This window comes from Acanthochromis polyacanthus, chromosome 15, assembly GCF_021347895.1.
Source record: "Acanthochromis polyacanthus isolate Apoly-LR-REF ecotype Palm Island chromosome 15, KAUST_Apoly_ChrSc, whole genome shotgun sequence".
NCBI lineage: Eukaryota > Metazoa > Chordata > Actinopteri > Pomacentridae > Acanthochromis > Acanthochromis polyacanthus.
The window spans coordinates 36,670,573-36,688,770 of NC_067127.1; the positions used below are offsets into that span (position 1 = coordinate 36,670,573).

Sequence of the window (18,198 nt, forward strand, 5' to 3'; positions counted from 1 at the left end):
AAGGATCAGCGCGACCTGCAGACTTTGCTGAAGTAAATTCTACGAGGCAAAGACGTGTGAAGACGTCATAAAGAACATTTCTGATGAAGGCTGGAGATCTGAAAACTGACACTGTGTCAGGTCAAATGTGTTCTGAATGTTTTGGTCTTCTGCATCATGTCGATGTTTCAGATGTTCTTTTACAGACGATCCGTCCTCTTCACAGCGTTAATTGGCCTCTTTTAAATGCTACAGACGACACAAAAAGCAGAATCTGCAGGTACATTATAAACATGCAGTGAAAAGACGAGAGGATCGTCTCAAGGTCTCATTTCATAGAACCAGGAGAGGCTGTTCATACGTTGAAGCCTCAATTTTGAGTCATGCTGAACGATTTAGAAAGATGTTTGCTTAAAGTGTTGTTGTTTTTCTGACTGAGTTGAGTGTTTCAGTTGCATGAAGAGTTTTTCTCTGGTGTGTGTTTTGTAAACCCTCCATCCGCCCCGACAACCTCGTTCTGGACAATCTGTGAGTCATTCAGACATGTTTCTAGTCATTTTGATAAGTTTGGGTCACATTTTCAGTAATTTCAGCTCATTCTGGACAAATGTCATGTTATTCAGGACAAATTTAAGTCACTTTGGACTATTTTTCTCTGGTCAGGTGTGGATGAGTTTCAAGTAATTCTGGATAAATTTCAAGTCGTTTTGGTCACAGTCTGAACTATTTTGGATCTTTATCTTCATATTTCCTTTTGGTCATTTGGACAAGTTTGTGTCATTTCAAACATATTTTTGGTCAAATTTTGAGCAATTTTTGACTTGTTTGGGACAATTTTTAAGTCATTTCAAACATATTTCGAGTCATTTTTGATCAAATTATGTTTAGTTGTGACTTGTTTTGGACAATATTTGAGTAATTCTGGACAAATTTGAATTTCTTTTGGACAAATCTCACACAGATTTGAACATATTTCCAGTAGTCTTGAATACACATTGATCAACTTCAAAAAATGTTATCATCCTGGACAAATTTGAGTCATTCTGGAAAAGCTTTAAATGGTTTTATACAACTTTTGACATGCTTTTGACATAAGATAGCGTTACTTTTGAACCGACAATTCAGTAAGAAAAGATGTTTTATCTTGCTGACATGTTTTGACGGCATGTGACATGTGATGACGTGTCCTTTTTATCACGTGATAAAAAGGACACGTCATCACATAATAACAAACGACAAAATGAACATAATCCAACAATGGTTTTGACAAATTTTTTGTCATTTTGAGTCAAATTTTTAGTCATTTTGAAAAATTGTAACTCATTTGGGACAAAGGTCATGTTTCAGGACACCTTGGATATATTTTTCAGTCTCTGTGCTTCACAGGACGATGCATTCACTGTGGCAGTCCTGGTCAGGTGTGGATGGCTTTCAAGTAATTCTGGATCAATTTCAAGTCCTTTTGGTCACAGTCTGAGCTACTTTGGATCAGCTTTATCTCCTTTTGGTCATTTGGACAAGTTTGTAGTCATTTCTAACACATTTTTGGTCAAATTTTGAGTAACTTTGAGCAATTTTTGACTTGTTTTGGATGCATTTTGAGTCATTTTTGATCAAATTATGCATAATTTTAAGCAAGTTTTGACTTGTTTTGGACAATGTTTGAGCAATTCTGGACAATTTCATTTTTTTAAACATATTTTGAGTCTTTTTTGATGAGTTTTGAGTCATTTTGGACACGCTTTGTATAATTCTGGACTAATTTGACTTTTTTCTCAGTCCTTAGTTACTAAAAAATGACCTGAAAGTGCCTTTTTTGCTTCCTCCATTGTGTGATTTTGTGGAGCAGCTCTCAGTGTGAGGCCTTGGTGGTCACTGAGAGCTCATAAATACTGCTCTTTCTACTTCTGACCACTGCGCCATCCTTGGGTTAAGTAATTTTGCCAACGACCCGTGCAGAATCGGGAGGTAATGCGGGTCCAGAGCGTGTGAAGGAGACGTATTTTTCATTCCCCCTCCGTCTGTCTCTCTTTTCTGCCTTAATATTTCAAGGATTCTGTCTCACTCGCTGGCATTCAAGGCTGCCACTAAATTAAACGCTCTGCAGTGATATTAAAAGGTTATTCTGTGCTCTTCATACATTCATCCTGCTACTGCAGCAGGAAGCAGCAAAAACGGATTATATGTACTGTTCAGTAAAACACAAAGTAGACACATTTATAGGTTTGAATGCAGTGAAATAAACACTGCTGGGTTTTAGCTAATCCTTTCTCCTATTATTGAGCTATAAATGACTTTAAGGTCATCTTTTTGTCTTTATCATCACCAAGGGGCATTTTAACCGAGTCACCTAAAAATGAAAATATGATTAATAAAAGAGATTTAAATAATAAAATAATAATCAGTCATAGACAAGAAGATAAGAAAATAAAATAAAAAATAAATAAAAATATAAAATCTCTTAAAATAAAATAGATTAAAATAAATAAAATTTCATGAAGTCATAAAATCAAATCAAATCAAATAATAAATTCATATAGTATAAACTCACCTAAAATAAAATAGAATAAAATAATGTATTTATATAGTATAAAATCACATAAAATAAGACAGAATAAAATTATATAATAAAAAAATCACATGCAATAAAATATATTTAAATAAATAATATAATGTAAACATGTGAAATAAAAATAGATTACAAATAAATAAATTAATACAAAGTCACAGAAAATAAAATGCATTCAAAATAAAAGAGTTTAAAATAAAAAATATTATAAAATCACATGAAATTGAATCGATTAAAGTAAATATAATAACATAAAATAAAATACATTAAAGTAAATGAAATATAAAATCTCAGAAATAAATTAATTAAAATAAATAAAAGCACATAAAATAAATTAGATCAAAATATATAAAATATATAGATTGACATACATAAAATAACATAAAATCTAATTTAAAAAGATTATAATAAATTAAATCACATACAATAAAAAGATAAAAAGTAAACACAATATAATAGATTAAAACAAATAAAATCCCACAAACTCAGATAATCTTGTTTTTAGTGTTTTAAATGGCAGAGAAACAAAAAATCTTCTTTTTCAGTTTATTATTTTTGATGCTAAATGTTCTGAAACAATAACGAAAAATGTTTAGTAATTAATTTTATATTTCAACTTCTACCTACGGCTCCTTTATTATGAAATACTGACTGGAAAGCTAAAATATTTCTGCCTCTTTTACTGGTGTTTTTGTTTATATTTGTGTTTCATTTGAAGAGAACAGGTCCAGAACGATCTACCAGTAATTATAAATCTATGAAACGTTCCTGTGTACGTCCTTTTATTTTGTAGGATTGTTTTACTACACTTCCTGTGGAGTCGAGTCTTTAAATAAAGCAGAGAGAGTCTGAGGGTTACGTACGGCATTTCTCTGCTGTTAATGGGAACGATGACATTTCCAACAGCAGGGAACCAGAAAAAGGAAAAAGGTGTTGGAGTGAATTAGCCTGAGGACAAAGAGGGACAGGAGGAAAGTAGAAAGATTAAACAGAGTCACAGAGAAACCAGTTCAGTCTGTCTTTAGAGCCACAGGAGTCAGATAGCTGCAGGAACAAAGACTCTCATTTATCACATTTACATATATGGATAATTCTGTTCCCCTTCCTGGTTGTTACATTTTGGTCATTTTGTGTCACATTTGAGACATTTTGTGTGTGACTTTAGTCATTCTTTGTGGTCGTTTTGTCTGCTTGTAATCATTTCTTTGTTCCGTTTTGCTTCTTTTCTGGATCAAATTGATAAGCGTTTCTCTCTGTCTGGTTGTTCTTGTTAAATTTTGGGTGTTTTTTTGTAATTGTTTTGTCTTTAGCTTTCCGCGTTGTGTGTTTCAGAATGGCAAATAACAAAAAAATACTGAAAGCTGTTTAAAAAAAATGACCCAAATTTGTCCAGAATAAGATAAGGGTTGTCAGAGTCACTCATAAAACTGACCAAAGTGACAGTAATGAACAATTAATGGCCCTGGATAAAGTGAAAAATGTTCAACCCAGCCTGGTCTGATGTCTCCATAAAGTTCATGTTCGTGTATATCTATGGATGGATCCATATTTTTACTAAAATACAGTCTTTGGTCGACATTTCACCAACTGTTGAGTCATAAAATAAACCACATTTTGTCCAGAATGACTCAAAATGTGTCCAAAATTGCTTAAAACTTGTCCAGAATGACTAAAAATGGTGCAAAATTACTTAACAAGGTTTAGAATTACAATAATTAATACTAATTGGCTCATTAAAATGGAACAAAAGTGCAACATGTTCAAGTCAGGCTGGCCTAGTGTCTCTAGTGTATATCTATGGATGGATCCATATTTCTCCTAAAATACAGTCTTTGGTCCACATTTCACCAACTGTTGAAGCTCTAACATCAGTAGAATCTGATGGATTAAAGTTTGACCAGACAAGGTTCCAGTTTTTAGACATTTTTACAATAGATCTGTCCACAAAAACTCAGATTTGTCACAAATGTCTCAAACATTGTCCAAAAGAATTAAAATCTTTCCAAAAATCAAACCAAATGAAATGTTTAAAATGATGCAAATTTGTCCAAAATCAGATAAGGGCTGACCAAAGTGGCTTGAAAACTGACCAAAGTGGCAATAATGAACAATTAGTGGCCTAAAATGTCCTAAACTTCCGACCCAGGCTGGTCTGGTGTCTGCATTAAGCCCCTGTTCATATTTGTATTTATTTCATCTCCATGCAGCTGCTCTGTTAGTGTTTATCTGTGGATGGATCCATATTTCTACTAAAAACTTCTACAATTTCTACCGTTTCCTTCTTGAAAACAGGCGACTAATCACATTTTCCCTCCTTAATGTTTATTCTCTAATGAATCCTGTTGAAATAAACCATCCACAGTTATTAGCAGATATTTCCTGTCAGTCTGTGATATTTTGGCTTCTCTGTTTTTCTGATTCATGAATGCAGGAGCATTTTATGTGTCTGCCTTCAGGGCAGGATTTACAGGGTTGAGCAGCTCCCGAGCAGCTTCTCCCTGGTCTCCAGATAACCGATCAGCAGCATGAAGCAGATATGGATCCACTCATGTCTGCATCATTTCATCCTGCTCAGTAGTTTATGGCTGCCAGTGTAAACCCAACACATCTGCAGAGCCACCGTTTGTTCATCCTTCAGTCATTTTGGACATTTTTATCAGTTTTGGACGAGAACTGACTGATTTTGCACACATTTCAACTCATTTTGGGCAAATTTGAAGTCATTTGGGACGAGATTTTGTTCATTTATTCAAATTCTGAGCCCTTTGTGTCATTTTTAACTCATTTAGGATCAATTCTAAGTTAAGTTTGGAGTAGTTTTCAACATTCTTTTTCATTTGCTGGGCACTTTTAACAAATTTGAACAAATTGTGGGCAGATTTAAGTAATTCTTGACAAATTTTAGATATTTTTTGCATAATATGACAAATTTTCTGCCACTTTGGACTCATTTGAACATTTTTTGGACATATTTAAGTACGGTAATTTTGGACACATTTGAACATTTTTTGGACATATTTTGGGTCATTTTGGACAAATCTTGAGCATTCTGGGCAACTTTTTGGGACAATTTGACAAATTTTCAGTAATTTTACATCATTTTACCACATTTAGAGTAATTCTGAACGGCTCTAAGTAACACTAGACCACTTTAATGTTGCTTCGGACTGATTTCAAACCATTTTGACCAAATTTGGAGTCATTTAAGACAATTTTTAACATGTTTTGGACACATTTGGAATCAATACTAGACAAGTTTGAGTCATTTTGGTCAAATTTTCAGTCCTTTTCAATGCGTTACAAGTCATTTCAGACAAGCATAAATGCAGTTTGGACAGTTTGGAGATATTGTGGACATTTTTTGAGGTTTTTGATATTAAAAATTCAGGCCCCAGCCGCAACTGAAGTGAGTCCAGAAATGATCTTTTAAAGCTCAGAGTTTCATAAAGAGACGGGGCAGGATTATGTCATCAAATTCACGTCTTACAGTCACAAAAATGTGTGTCTGAGGCCTGTAAAGCTCCTACATTCAGCTAAAACCTTGCAGAAAATGCTCGGGAAAACTTCTGAAATTCACTGGATTTTGGTTGATTTTTATGTGAATGTTCTTAAAGAAAATATTAGAAGTTTTACTGATATAAGGTTTTTGCTCTCTTTTTTTTAAATATTTACAAGAATTTTCTTGCCTTTTTAAAAAAAAATAAAAATCAATTACTGAAATTTTCTTCCTGAAGGTTCTGCGAGTTTCCAGAATTTTGGGGAATTTTTTTGCTAAATTTTTGGATATTTTTTAGACGAGAAAACAATATTTTTTGGTGTCTGTAAATGGAGACAACAGGAAGGTTAAACCAGCTAAAGCAGCTGTTTAACGGAGTGACTGAGCTAACCAGCCGTCCAGGAGACGCTGGAAGATGCTCCTGTGTTCAGCCAGATGTTAGCAGAAACATCCTCAGTCCTCTAAAGCTCCTCACTGCCCTCCCTCTGCTGGGTTTTCTCATTTTCTGCCCCCCCTCCCCATCCCTCAGCTCCACCCCCGTGTCCTTAAAGAGTGGTCGGCGGGCTGCAGGATGGTAATTAAAGTCTGCAGTGATTGGAAATACATCCGCGCAGCATATCATTTTAATGCCAGGGCCCCTAATATGCCAAGATACTGGCTGTAATTGGATTTTGATTGGTTACTAATGAAGATGCACTTCCTGGGAGACAGACGTGACAAGTCATCTGTTTTACCCGCCGAGTGTCTGCAGCGGCACACACAAGTAGTTGGGAAAGTTCATCCGTGCTCGCACATACGGACGTGCACAGCTGCGATAATGCCTCGGCAGCACGGCGACACAAGCTGAAAGCTGCATTAATCAAACAGGGAAAAAAGAAACACAGCAAAGCTAACAGACAGCAGTGAGTTTTTACAGAGAAACAGCATCATTTGTTGTGTTTCTGTTTGTCTAATAAAGTCCCCTTTAAGATCAATTTGGTTTCAACAAACTTCAGAGAAACATCTGCAAAAATCGCTTCCAAAAACTGTAACAGAAGCTGCAAAGAACTTAATATTACAAAAAACCCACTGCAAAGTACTAATATGTTTACGTCTTCTGTGGTTTTTCATGAGGTAAGACTCCTTACTGTTGAAAAATGAGTGGAGATTTGTGAATTTTAAGACTAACAGCTGAATGACAAACAGTTCCATGTGTTGAAAAATGGACATGGAATGTAGACATAACACCAACATCTAGACCTCTATGAACATCTGGACCTCGATGAACATCTAGACCTCGATGAACACCTAGACCTCGATGAACACCTAGACCTGTATGAACACCTAGACCTCGATGAACACCTAGACCTGTATGAACACCTAGACCTCGATGAACACCTAGACCTGTATGAACACCTAGACCTCCATGAACACCTAGACCTCTATGAACACCGAGACCTCTATGAACATCTAGACCTCGATGAACACCTAGACCTGTATGAACACCTAGACCTCCATGAACACCTAGACCTCTATGAACACCTAGACCTCTATGAACATCTGGACCTCTATGAACATCTCAACCTTTATGAAACTCTCGACCTCTATGAACATCTAGACCTCTGTGAACATCTGGACCTCTATGAAAATCTCGAACTCTATGAACATCTAGACTTCTATGAACACCAACACCAAGACCTCTATGAACACCTAGACCTCTATGAACACCTAGACCTGTATGAACATCTAGACCTCTATGAACATCTAGACCTCTATGAACACCAAGACCTCTATGAACGTCGAGACCTCTGTGAACAACTAGACCTCTATGAACGTCGAGACCTCTATGAACATCTAGACCTCTATGAACATCTGGACCTCTATGAACACCTGGACCTCTATGAACATCTAGACCTCTATGAACATCTAGACCTCTATGAACATCTAGACCTCTATGAACACCTAGACCTCTATGAACATCTAGACCTCTATGAACATCTGGACCTCTATGAACACCTGGACCTCTATGAACATCTAGACCTCTATGAACATCTGGACCTCTATGAACACCTGGACCTCTATGAACATCTAGACCTCTATGAACATCTAGACCTCTATGAACATCTAGACCTCTATGAACACCTAGACCTCTATGAACATCTCGACCTCTATGAACGTCTAAACCTCTATGAACGTCTAGACCTCCATGAATACCAAACTTAAACACATCAGATTCTACTGATCTTAGAGCTTCAACAGTTGGTGAAATGTCGACTAAAGACTGTGTTTTAGGAGAAATATGTATCCATCCATAGGTATGTCACAGTAGAGATGGCAATTCAGTAGAATTGGCAATTCTCCTAGTAGAGATGCCAATCGCAATCTCTACTAGGATAATTGCCAATTCTACTGAATTTGTTAGGGTTAGGGTTAGGGTTAGCAATCGCAATTCTCCTAGTAGAGATTGCGATTGGCATCTCTACTAGGAGAATTGCCAATTCTACTGAATTGCCATCTCTACTGTGACAGATATACACTAACAGGAACCAACCTTGATTGGGAATTCTTTGCTTTTTTCCATACTCAAGGGCCAATTACTGAAAATCTGGCCTCTGTTGGATCCATTCAATCGTTTAATTTGATGAAACTGTTCTGTCTGAGTCCTCATTAAATTTTGTGGCTGTTGGAGTTTTATTTCTGGAGATATTGAACCACGAAAATGGTCTTCAATGTCTTATTTTTGTCTTTTAATTCTATCTTCTTGTTATTATAACTGTTCTGTGTATGTTCTTATTTATGATTTACACGTTTAAATCCATGCTGCAGCTCCATGTACATGCAGAGAACATGCGGTGAATTATCGTCTTTCAAAGCTTCATCTTGTTCCAGAGCAGCTCCATGAAGCAGATTATTCTCTGCTCTCAGATATCTGCTCAGTGTTTTACTACCAGGATTAAAGTCAGCGAAGCGTTAAAAAAGAGGAGAAAGTGTGACTACAGAGCTGCTGTTTAACATTTAGATTCACTTTTCCAGGAAGGTTTTTATCACCTGAACACGATTCACCTGTAATTTAGCTGAAATGTGGCACAGAAACAGCCATCAGGTGGGCGTTTTACTCACAGAAACCAGAATGAAAGCATAATTTTCAGATAACACGAGAACCAACAGGTGGAATTTACAGCAGCGCCGATAAACATTTACAGGAACAGTCAGATATGTGATTCTACAGCGCATTTTTATAGGAAACATTTCAGTATTGTTTTAGAAAAACGTTCAGGGAAACAGTAAAATGGCTAAACTGACAAACAAATAAATAAATCAACAGAATATTAAAGTTGTGCTTACTGACTTTTGTAAAGGAGTTAATGTGCATCATGTGGGTATTAAAATTTAAAAAATATATATTATTATTATTATTATTTTAATAATTTACAGAAAAAATATTAATTTACATGTTAATTGTTAAAATAGTAAAAATGAAATAAAACTCAAAAATGCTGTTTCTTTACAATATTTGACTGAATGTTTAATCACTAAAAGATATAATTTTACTATTATTTTGCTTTTATTTAAAAGAAAATATATAGGGAGGATTATGACAATATTAATTGTTCTTTTGACTGTTAGTTTACATATTTTCCCAGTTTTGTTAAATGACAAAAAAAAACATCTAATAAATTTTTTAAAAATTAAAATAATTAAATTAAATGTCAGTTTAATGGAATTTGTTATTTTACAATATTTGACTGTAAGACTAAGCAGTTTCACTGTATTCAAATAACTACAAAATAATTTCACAATTATTTTTGCTGTTATTTGCAAGAAATTATAAATTATTTTATTAAATAAATTATAAATAATTGTTTTACACTGAATAAATGTTAACTGTGAAAAAAATAAAATAAAAAAGAGCAAAACTCTAAATAATGTCCTCTTTAACAATCTGCATTATTATCAATAATAATTTTTTATTTTACAATATCTGACTGTAAAATTACACATTGTTATTGTCATTATTATTAATAATAATTTATTATTATTATTATTATTAATGTGTATGTTTAAGTTATTTTAAATAATTTCCCTGCTTTACCTTGTAAAATCCTAGTAAAAAATACTAATTTACAGGTTAATGTAAATGTAAAACAAAATAAAATGAACAAGAAAAATTATTTTTCAATGTTTGGCTGTAAAACTAAATAACATTACTGCATTTATATCATGAAAATATTTATTTTACCACTACTTTGCTGTCATTTATCAATAAATAAATTTATTTTTTTGTTCTTTCCAGATGTTTATTGTTTGTATTTATTTATTTATCCTTCAGTATAGAACATGTATAGAGACGCATAGAGGCTTTGGTTTCTCTACAAACCGTCTCAAACGGACCTCGCCCCCCCGACTGTTTGATGCATTAAAACTCATCAAGTTGCTGATTTGGGAAACAAATTTTGGAAGCGGGCTGCTGCAGAATTATCCAATTATCGGTCCGTAAACAGAATCCTTCCTGGCTGCATGTTTGAGGACGTCTCTGCTGACATTTCATTAAAATATCTGCCTCATGCTTCGACTTCATCCAGGGACAGGAAGAGCTGCAAACATCTCAGTCTGTATCCCTCTGGGTTCATTCTCAGAAATGCTGCCTGATTAGCTCCGTCCTCCTCCTCCTCCTCCATCGTCCGGCGTCCATCATCTGTCCTCCGTCGTCACTCCTCCGTCCTCGTCCTCCGTCCTCCGTCCTCCATCCTCGTCCTCATCCTCCGTCGTCCGTCATCCATCGTCCGTCCTCCATCCTCCTATCCTCCTGTCCTCGTCCTCCATTGTCCGTCCTCGTCCTCCATCCTTCTGTCCTCCGTCCTCATCCTCCATCGTCCGTCGTCACTCCTCCTGTCCTCTGTCCTCATCCGCCGTTGTCCGTCGTCACTCCTCCATCCTCGTCATCGTCCTCGTTCTCCATCCTTCTGTCCTCCGTCCTCCTGTCCTCCGTCCTCCTATCCTCCGTCCTTCTGTCCTCCGTCCTCCGTCCTCCTGTCCTCTGTCCTCGTCCGCCGCTGTCCGTCGTCACTCCTCCATCCTCGTCATCGTCCTCGTTCTCCATCCTTCTGTCCTCCGTCCTCCTATCCTCCGTCCTCCGTCCTTCTGTCCTCTGTCCTCTGTCCTCCTATCCTCCGTCCTCCGTCCTCCTATCCTCCGTCCTCTGTCCTCCTATCCTCCGTCCTTCTGTCCTCGGTCCTCCTATCCTCGTCCTCCGTCGTCACTCCTCCTGTCCTCCATCTTTCTGCCCTCTGTCCTCTGTCCTCCGTCCTCCGTCCTCCTATCCTCCTATCCTCCTATCCTCCTGTCCTCCATCTTTCTGCCCTCTGTCCTCTGTCCTCCATCCTCCGTCCTCCTATCCTCCTATCCTCCTATCCTCCTATCCTCCTGTCCTCCATCTTTCTGCCCTCTGTCCTCTGTCCTCCATCCTCCGTCCTCCTATCCTCCTATCCTCCTATCCTCCTATCCTCCTGTCCTCCATCTTTCTGCCCTCTATCCTCTGTCCTCCATCCTCCGTCCTCCTATCCTCCGTCCTCCTGTCCTCCATCTTTCTGCCCTCTGTCCTCGGTCCTCCTATCCTCCTGTCCTCCGTCCTTGTCCTCCATCGTCACTCCTCCTGTCCTCCGTCCTCCGTCCTCCTATCCTCCTATCCTCCTGTCCTCCATCTTTCTGCCCTCTGTCCTTCTATCCTCCTATCCTCCTATCCTCCTGTCCTCCATCTTTCTGCCCTCTGTCCTCCGTCCTCCGTCCTCCGTCCTCCTATCCTCCTATCCTCCTGTCCTCCATCTTTCTGCCCTGTCCTCTGTCCTCCGTCCTTCTATCCTCCTATCCTCCTATCCTCCTGTCCTCCATCTTTCTGCCCTCTGTCCTCTGTCCTCCGTCCTCCGTCCTCCTATCCTCCTATCCTCCTATCCTCCTGTCCTCCATCTTTCTGCCCTCTGTCCTCTGTCCTCTGTCCTCCGTCCTCCGTCCTCCGTCCTCCTGTCCTCCATCTTTCTGCCCTCTGTCCTCTGTCCTCCTGTCCTCCGTCCTCCTATCCTCCTGTCCTCCTGTCCTCCATCTTTCTGCCCTCTGTCCTCCTATCCTCCTATCCTCCTGTCCTCCATCTTTCTGCCCTCTGTCCTCCGTCCTCCTATCCTCCTATCCTCCTATCCTCCTGTCCTCCGTCCTCCGTCCTCCTATCCTCCTATCCTCCTGTCCTCCATCTTTCTGCCCTCTGTCCTCCTATCCTCCTATCCTCCTGTCCTCCATCTTTCTGCCCTCTGTCCTCCGTCCTCCTATCCTATCCTCCTATCCTCCTGTCCTCCGTCCTCCGTCCTCCTATCCTCCTATCCTCCCATCCTCCTATCCTCCTGTCCTCCATCTTTCTGCCCTCTGTCCTCGGTCCTCCTATCCTCCTGTCCTCCATCTTTCTGCCCTCTGTCCTCTGTCCTTCTGTCCTCCTCTTTCAATCCAAACCTCGTGTCTTTAATCCAGCGTCTCCTTAACAGCCAGAACCAGCTCACAGGATGATTTCTCCTCCTTCTATTCCTCCTTCCATCTTTTTCTCCTTTTAAACTTTCCTCATCAAACGCTGACCTTCTGTCAGGTTTCCTCCTCAGTTACCATCGATTAGCTCCTTGGTTTTCCTCTCCAGTCATTCTATACACCTTTTATTATTTCTCTTTTAGAACATTTTCACTTCTTACCTTTAATCGCCATTGGAAAAAAATAATCTGTAAAGAATATGGAAAGGCAGCGACAGTGACGGAAAACTCTGTTGATGAAAAGGTTGAATTCTGCAATATTTAATACTGTAAAAGTGGTGAAAACAAAAGAATATATCTCTAAAAAGACATGAAGTAGCCGTAAATTTCATTGTCACACATTGTAAAAGAAGAAATTACTATTTGTTTGTTTTGTTTATTTTTTATGGTCAACAAGTATATTCATAATTTCTTACACATTTTTTATCAGACATTAATTTAAGAAAACAACATAAATAAAAGTTAGAAATCACTGAAAATAGATTTTTGATGTGGACATTATTTGCAGTTTTGTCCCTCTCTTTTTATACATTAACGTGTAAATTTAAAATGTAAATTCTGTGATTTTACTGGATATTATCTGGAATTTAATAAAGCAACAAAAATGATAAAATTACAGGTATAGAGATAATAGCAGTGATAAAGTAGTAAATAACATAATTATTATTTTTAATTAAAATTCTTAATGTACATTTTTTCATTCAAAAAAGAGAAATATCTGTAAAAATATTTGAATTTAAATGCAGTAAAAAACACGTGATAATAACAGTAGTAATAACAGAAATACTAATAATAATAATAATAATAATAATAATTCATATTAATAATAATAATAATGATAATAATTAATAATAGTAATGTCGTGCTGAATAATTATTATGAATAATAATATTTTTTAAATATTTAAATTGTTATTCAAATATTATTTTTCATAGTTTTTTATATTCTGTAATATAACTGCAGATGATGTAATTTAATAAAACTGGAAAAACATGTAAAATGAATTAATTTTTTTTTTGGAATTTTAAAATGTTTAATGAAAATCTATTTTCTTTCAAATTACGGCAAATATCTGTAAAATAATGACATTTTGCTCATCTAAACACAGTTAAAAAAATCATGTAAAACTGTGTATTCACCAGTGTTTTGCTCATTTGTTTTACTTTTAATATCCATCCATCCATTCTCTACACACCGCTTTGTCCTCACTAGGGTCGTGCTGGAGTCTATCTACAATAACATGAGAATTGATTTTTTTTTTTTAGATTTGTAATTTAACAAAACATGTAAAACAATTGCTGCTAAAATTGTATTTATTTTATTTACAGCGTGCTTAAATATCCTAAACATCCATCTATTTATTTTTTAATCTTCTGTTTTTTCTGTTGATCTTTGACTGCTGGTGTCGCTCTTTGGGAGGATGTGTGTGTTTGTTGTGTGTGTTTTGGTCCATGTGTGTTTGTTGGCGCTCATATGGCAGCCCATAAGGATAATAATCTGTTGGAGCATCTGTGTCTCAGATGGACTCTCAGGAATTCCCACCAGGCCTGCACACAAACATACACATTAAAGCACACTAACACACACTAACACACACTCCTCTAATCTCTGCTGAATTAAAACGCTCATGAGACGACGGAGCTGCCGATGAAGGCGTGTGAATAATTACTGCTGATGGTGGAAAACATATTTAAAGCGATAAATAAAATAAATATCAAACAGACATTCTTGAAGCTTCACTTTGTCTCCTCAAAATCAAGTTTTTTAACTAAACTGCAACAAGACAGAAGTTCTGAAGGTCATTTATTCAGGAAAATATGACTTATATGGAAAATAATGCAGTTTTTCTTTCAAAATGCTCAGTCTTACGGGAAAATAACCACTCAGAGATAAAGAAGACAAATTCTCTTCAGCTTTTTTTCCTCAAATTAAAACGTCTTCCCACAAACCTTTAAAGATGCTAACTGGAAGTTGCAGTAAATGGAGGCTAAAAAAACCACATCGTGCATCAAAATTCTGACAATGGGCTTCCTCCATTAAAGTCCAGAACACTTTAGCCACCAGAATGTGATTACTGGGAGATGTAAAAAGGCTTAAGGCCGACTCAAGGCAGACCACAGACCTTTACAGCAGAGAGGGGTTTATTTTTTAAATTTAGACACTGAAGAATGTGTCGGATAAATGAAGGAAACCAGCTGGAGGTGTTTAATAGAGGTTGTTTTTACCTGAATCTAATGAAACAGTTATAAAGCAGCAGAAAAACATTTAAACTCCATGTAATTTCTTGCAGTTTTGCGACAGATTTGTGGCCCTGCAGCCTCTTTGTTGCACATCTTCACACCAAAGTCTGCAGGTAGCAGTCAGGGGAAGGTCAGAAATATCCATTTATGCAAAGAAAACTAAACTGAATTTTGCTGTCAGTCGAGAGAAATAAACTTAAAACAAACAGAAAAGAAAATATATATAAGATTTACCTGAGCAGACACACTGCACGACAACACAATGAAATAAATGTAGTTTTTAAGAGGAAAAGTTGCTAAAAGAATCAGTTTTCTGTGTCTTTTTCAGTCATGTCTTAATTTTGCATCTGATTATTTACTTAAAAAAAGCTCAATGACTGAAACGTGCTCAGCTGAATGAAAATCTGTCCATAATAAGATAGAAATTGTCCAGAATGACACAAACTGTGACCAGAAGACTGAGACTGCCACAGTGAAGGCATAGTCCTGACAGTGAAACACAGAGGCTGCTTCACTGATTTGTCTAAAACAAGTTCAAAATTGTTCAAAATTACTTTAAATTTTACCAAAAGTGACTCAAAATGTGTTTGAAATGACTAGAAACCAATCCAAATGACTGAAAACTTGTCCAAAACAAAATCCACACCTGTCTAAAACGACTAATAACCGGTCCAGCATGAATCAAATTTGTCCTAAATAGCTGGAAGTTTTATCTAAAATGAATCAAAACTCATCTACCATGACTTGAAACGTGTTCAACTGACTTAAAATCTGTCCAAAATGAAGTACAAATTCTCCAAAACTGTGAGGACTGCCACAGTGAAGGCATAGTCCTCACAGTGAAACACGGGGGGCTGCTTCACTGATTGGAAATTTGTCTAAAACAAGTTCAAAATTGTTCAAAACTACTTTAAATTTCACCAGAAATGACTCAAAATGTGTTTGAAATGACTAGAAATTCATCCAAATGGCTTAAAAACTGTGTAAAACAAATTAAAACTTGTCCAAAATGCTGCAATCTGTGTTTTTTTTAAGTCATGTCTTCATTTTTGCATCTGATTATCGATTTTAAAATCAGAATCTTAGAGATAAACATATAAATTTGTTTTATTTATTTTTTACAATTTTGCCACAGATTCGTGCCCCTTTGGCCCAGACTTGCACTGATCAAAAGCTGCTTTTCCACAACAGAATCAGAGCAGCAGACATGTTGCTCATACGAACAAACACACCCACATTCAGAAGCTTTTCAAAAAAACTCTAAACTCTGGTGAAACAGGCAAGAATCCCGGCGTAATGGGGTTGTAATCTCATTTTTAATTAGCTCTTTTTATAGGAATAGGTATGCAGATTGGGTTTCTGTGTCTTTTCAAGCCGTGATAACATCAGGAGTACGACGTGGCGGAACAGCCAAGGGTAACTTAAAAGCATGAATAGATTGCATTATTATGCTGACCGCCATGACCTTGCAGATGCAGAGATTCTTTGTGTGTGCGTCGCTGCATGTGTCGGCGGGTCTTATCGCCGTTTGCAGCCCGTTATAATGAGCAGAGCTTGGACGGTGTGTACGCGGCTCTACAGTCCTCCAAAATTCGCTGTTTTTTGTCACCCGCGTTAGCCCGGCGAAAGGGATTATATCAAAGATCAAGCACAAACACAACAGCAGCGAGCAGCTCAGACACTTCAGGCAAATCCACTGCATTAGATAACGTTATTTGATCCATTTAGACCGATGCAAAGTCGCTCCGTCTTGCTTTAGCTTCTTATTTCTGTCTGTTGCTGTTGGGAATAAAACCCCGTCGACCCCCTCGGAGGTGGGAAGTGATGTACCGCACGTCAAACCCTTCGTTTATTTGAATCGGCCTCACAAAGTGCGATGTTGGCTGCAGAGCTTCCGCTGTTGATTTTGACATGTGAAAACCCAAACGGTGTAAAACTTGTTTCCTCCGGTCCAGCAGCTCTGTTTGAACAGACTTAATTGGCTTTTTCCAGGGAGAAAGTTACACCCTGACAAGCTGATCAGCGTCTCTAAAACCAGAGGAGAGCGTCTCCGAGTGCAGGAATCTGCTGTTTTTAGCCGTTAGCCGCAGGGCGCTAAGGGCGGCGGTGTCAGTCATTCAAGAGGTTTTAGTCCAGATGGAAATATCTCAATATTTACTGAGTACTGTGGAGCAAAAAGACAGCACAGTGGTTCCTCCATGTTGTATTTTAAGAACTTGGTCGATGTTTTACTCTTTACAACATTTTCTGAAAATCCTGCAGAACTGATGTGGCCACAGACGGTGAACTACCTTCACTGTTTAGCTGTAGAAAAATAGATGGAATAAAGGTTGTTAATGGAAACAATGGTGCTAAACATCCTGAAAGTCTGTTAAAGAACATAAAAAGAAGCCTGATGGATGTTGGAGAACATTCTTTGGTCAGACAATGATAAATGAGTTGGGCTCAGACGGAGTCCAGATGTTTGGTGAGAACCTGACAAGAACTACCACAATGGATGCATAGTACTGACAGTGAAGAACGGCGGTGGAAGTATGATGATCTGGGACTGCATGAGTGCAAAATATCCAAGAAGATCAATGAGCAACAAAACAATAATAAAGAATAGAGCCAGCAGTAATCAGGAGGTCTAGAAGGAGTCATAGTTCCACTAATCAGGAGGTCTAGAAGGAGTCATAGTTCCACTAATCAGGAGGTCTAGAAGGAGTCCTAGTTCCACTAATCAGGAGGTCTAGAAGGAGTCATAGTTCCATTAATCAGGAGGTCTAGAAGGAGTCATAGTTCCACTAATCAGGAGGTCTAGAAGGAGTCATAGTTCCACTAATCAGGAGGTCTAGAAGGAGTCATAGTTCCACTAATCAGGAGGTCTAGAAGGAGTCATAGTTCCATTAATCAGGAGGTCTAGAAGGAGTCATAGTTCCACTAATCAGGAGGTCTAGAAGGAGTCATAGTTCCACTAATCAGGAGGTCTAGAAGGAGTCCTAGTTCCATTAATCAGGAGGTCTAGAAGGAGTCATAGTTCCACTAATCAGAGCTCCTAAATAACTCCACAGACAGTGAACTACTTTCTCCATCCAGCTGTACAAACAGACATCAGCTGCTTCAGACTCATGACTCCTAACTAATTCAACAAGACACATGTACAAAATGACTGGAAATCTTTCAAAATGACTTTAAATTTGTTTGAAATTCAGCAAAATCAATCCAAATCTTGTCCATAATTACAAATATTTGTCCTAAATGACAGAAAATTTGTCCAAAATGACAGAAAATGTGTCCAAAATAATGCAAGACTTGTTCAGAATGACTAAAAATGTGTCTCAGTGATTAAAAAAATGTGTAAAATGTGATAAAAATAGAACAAAAGTACTC

At 37.4% G+C, this 18,198-nt stretch overlaps 1 long non-coding RNA gene across 1 annotated transcript; it reads left to right on the forward strand.

Moving 5' to 3' along the window:
• Positions 1 to 17,443: 17,443 nt before the first annotated feature.
• Positions 17,444 to 17,867, forward strand: LOC127537454 (uncharacterized). Its single transcript, XR_007947096.1, has 3 exons — positions 17,444 to 17,521; positions 17,556 to 17,691; positions 17,828 to 17,867. It is a non-coding gene; the product is annotated as an uncharacterized LOC127537454 (long non-coding RNA).
• Positions 17,868 to 18,198: the final 331 nt, after the last annotated feature.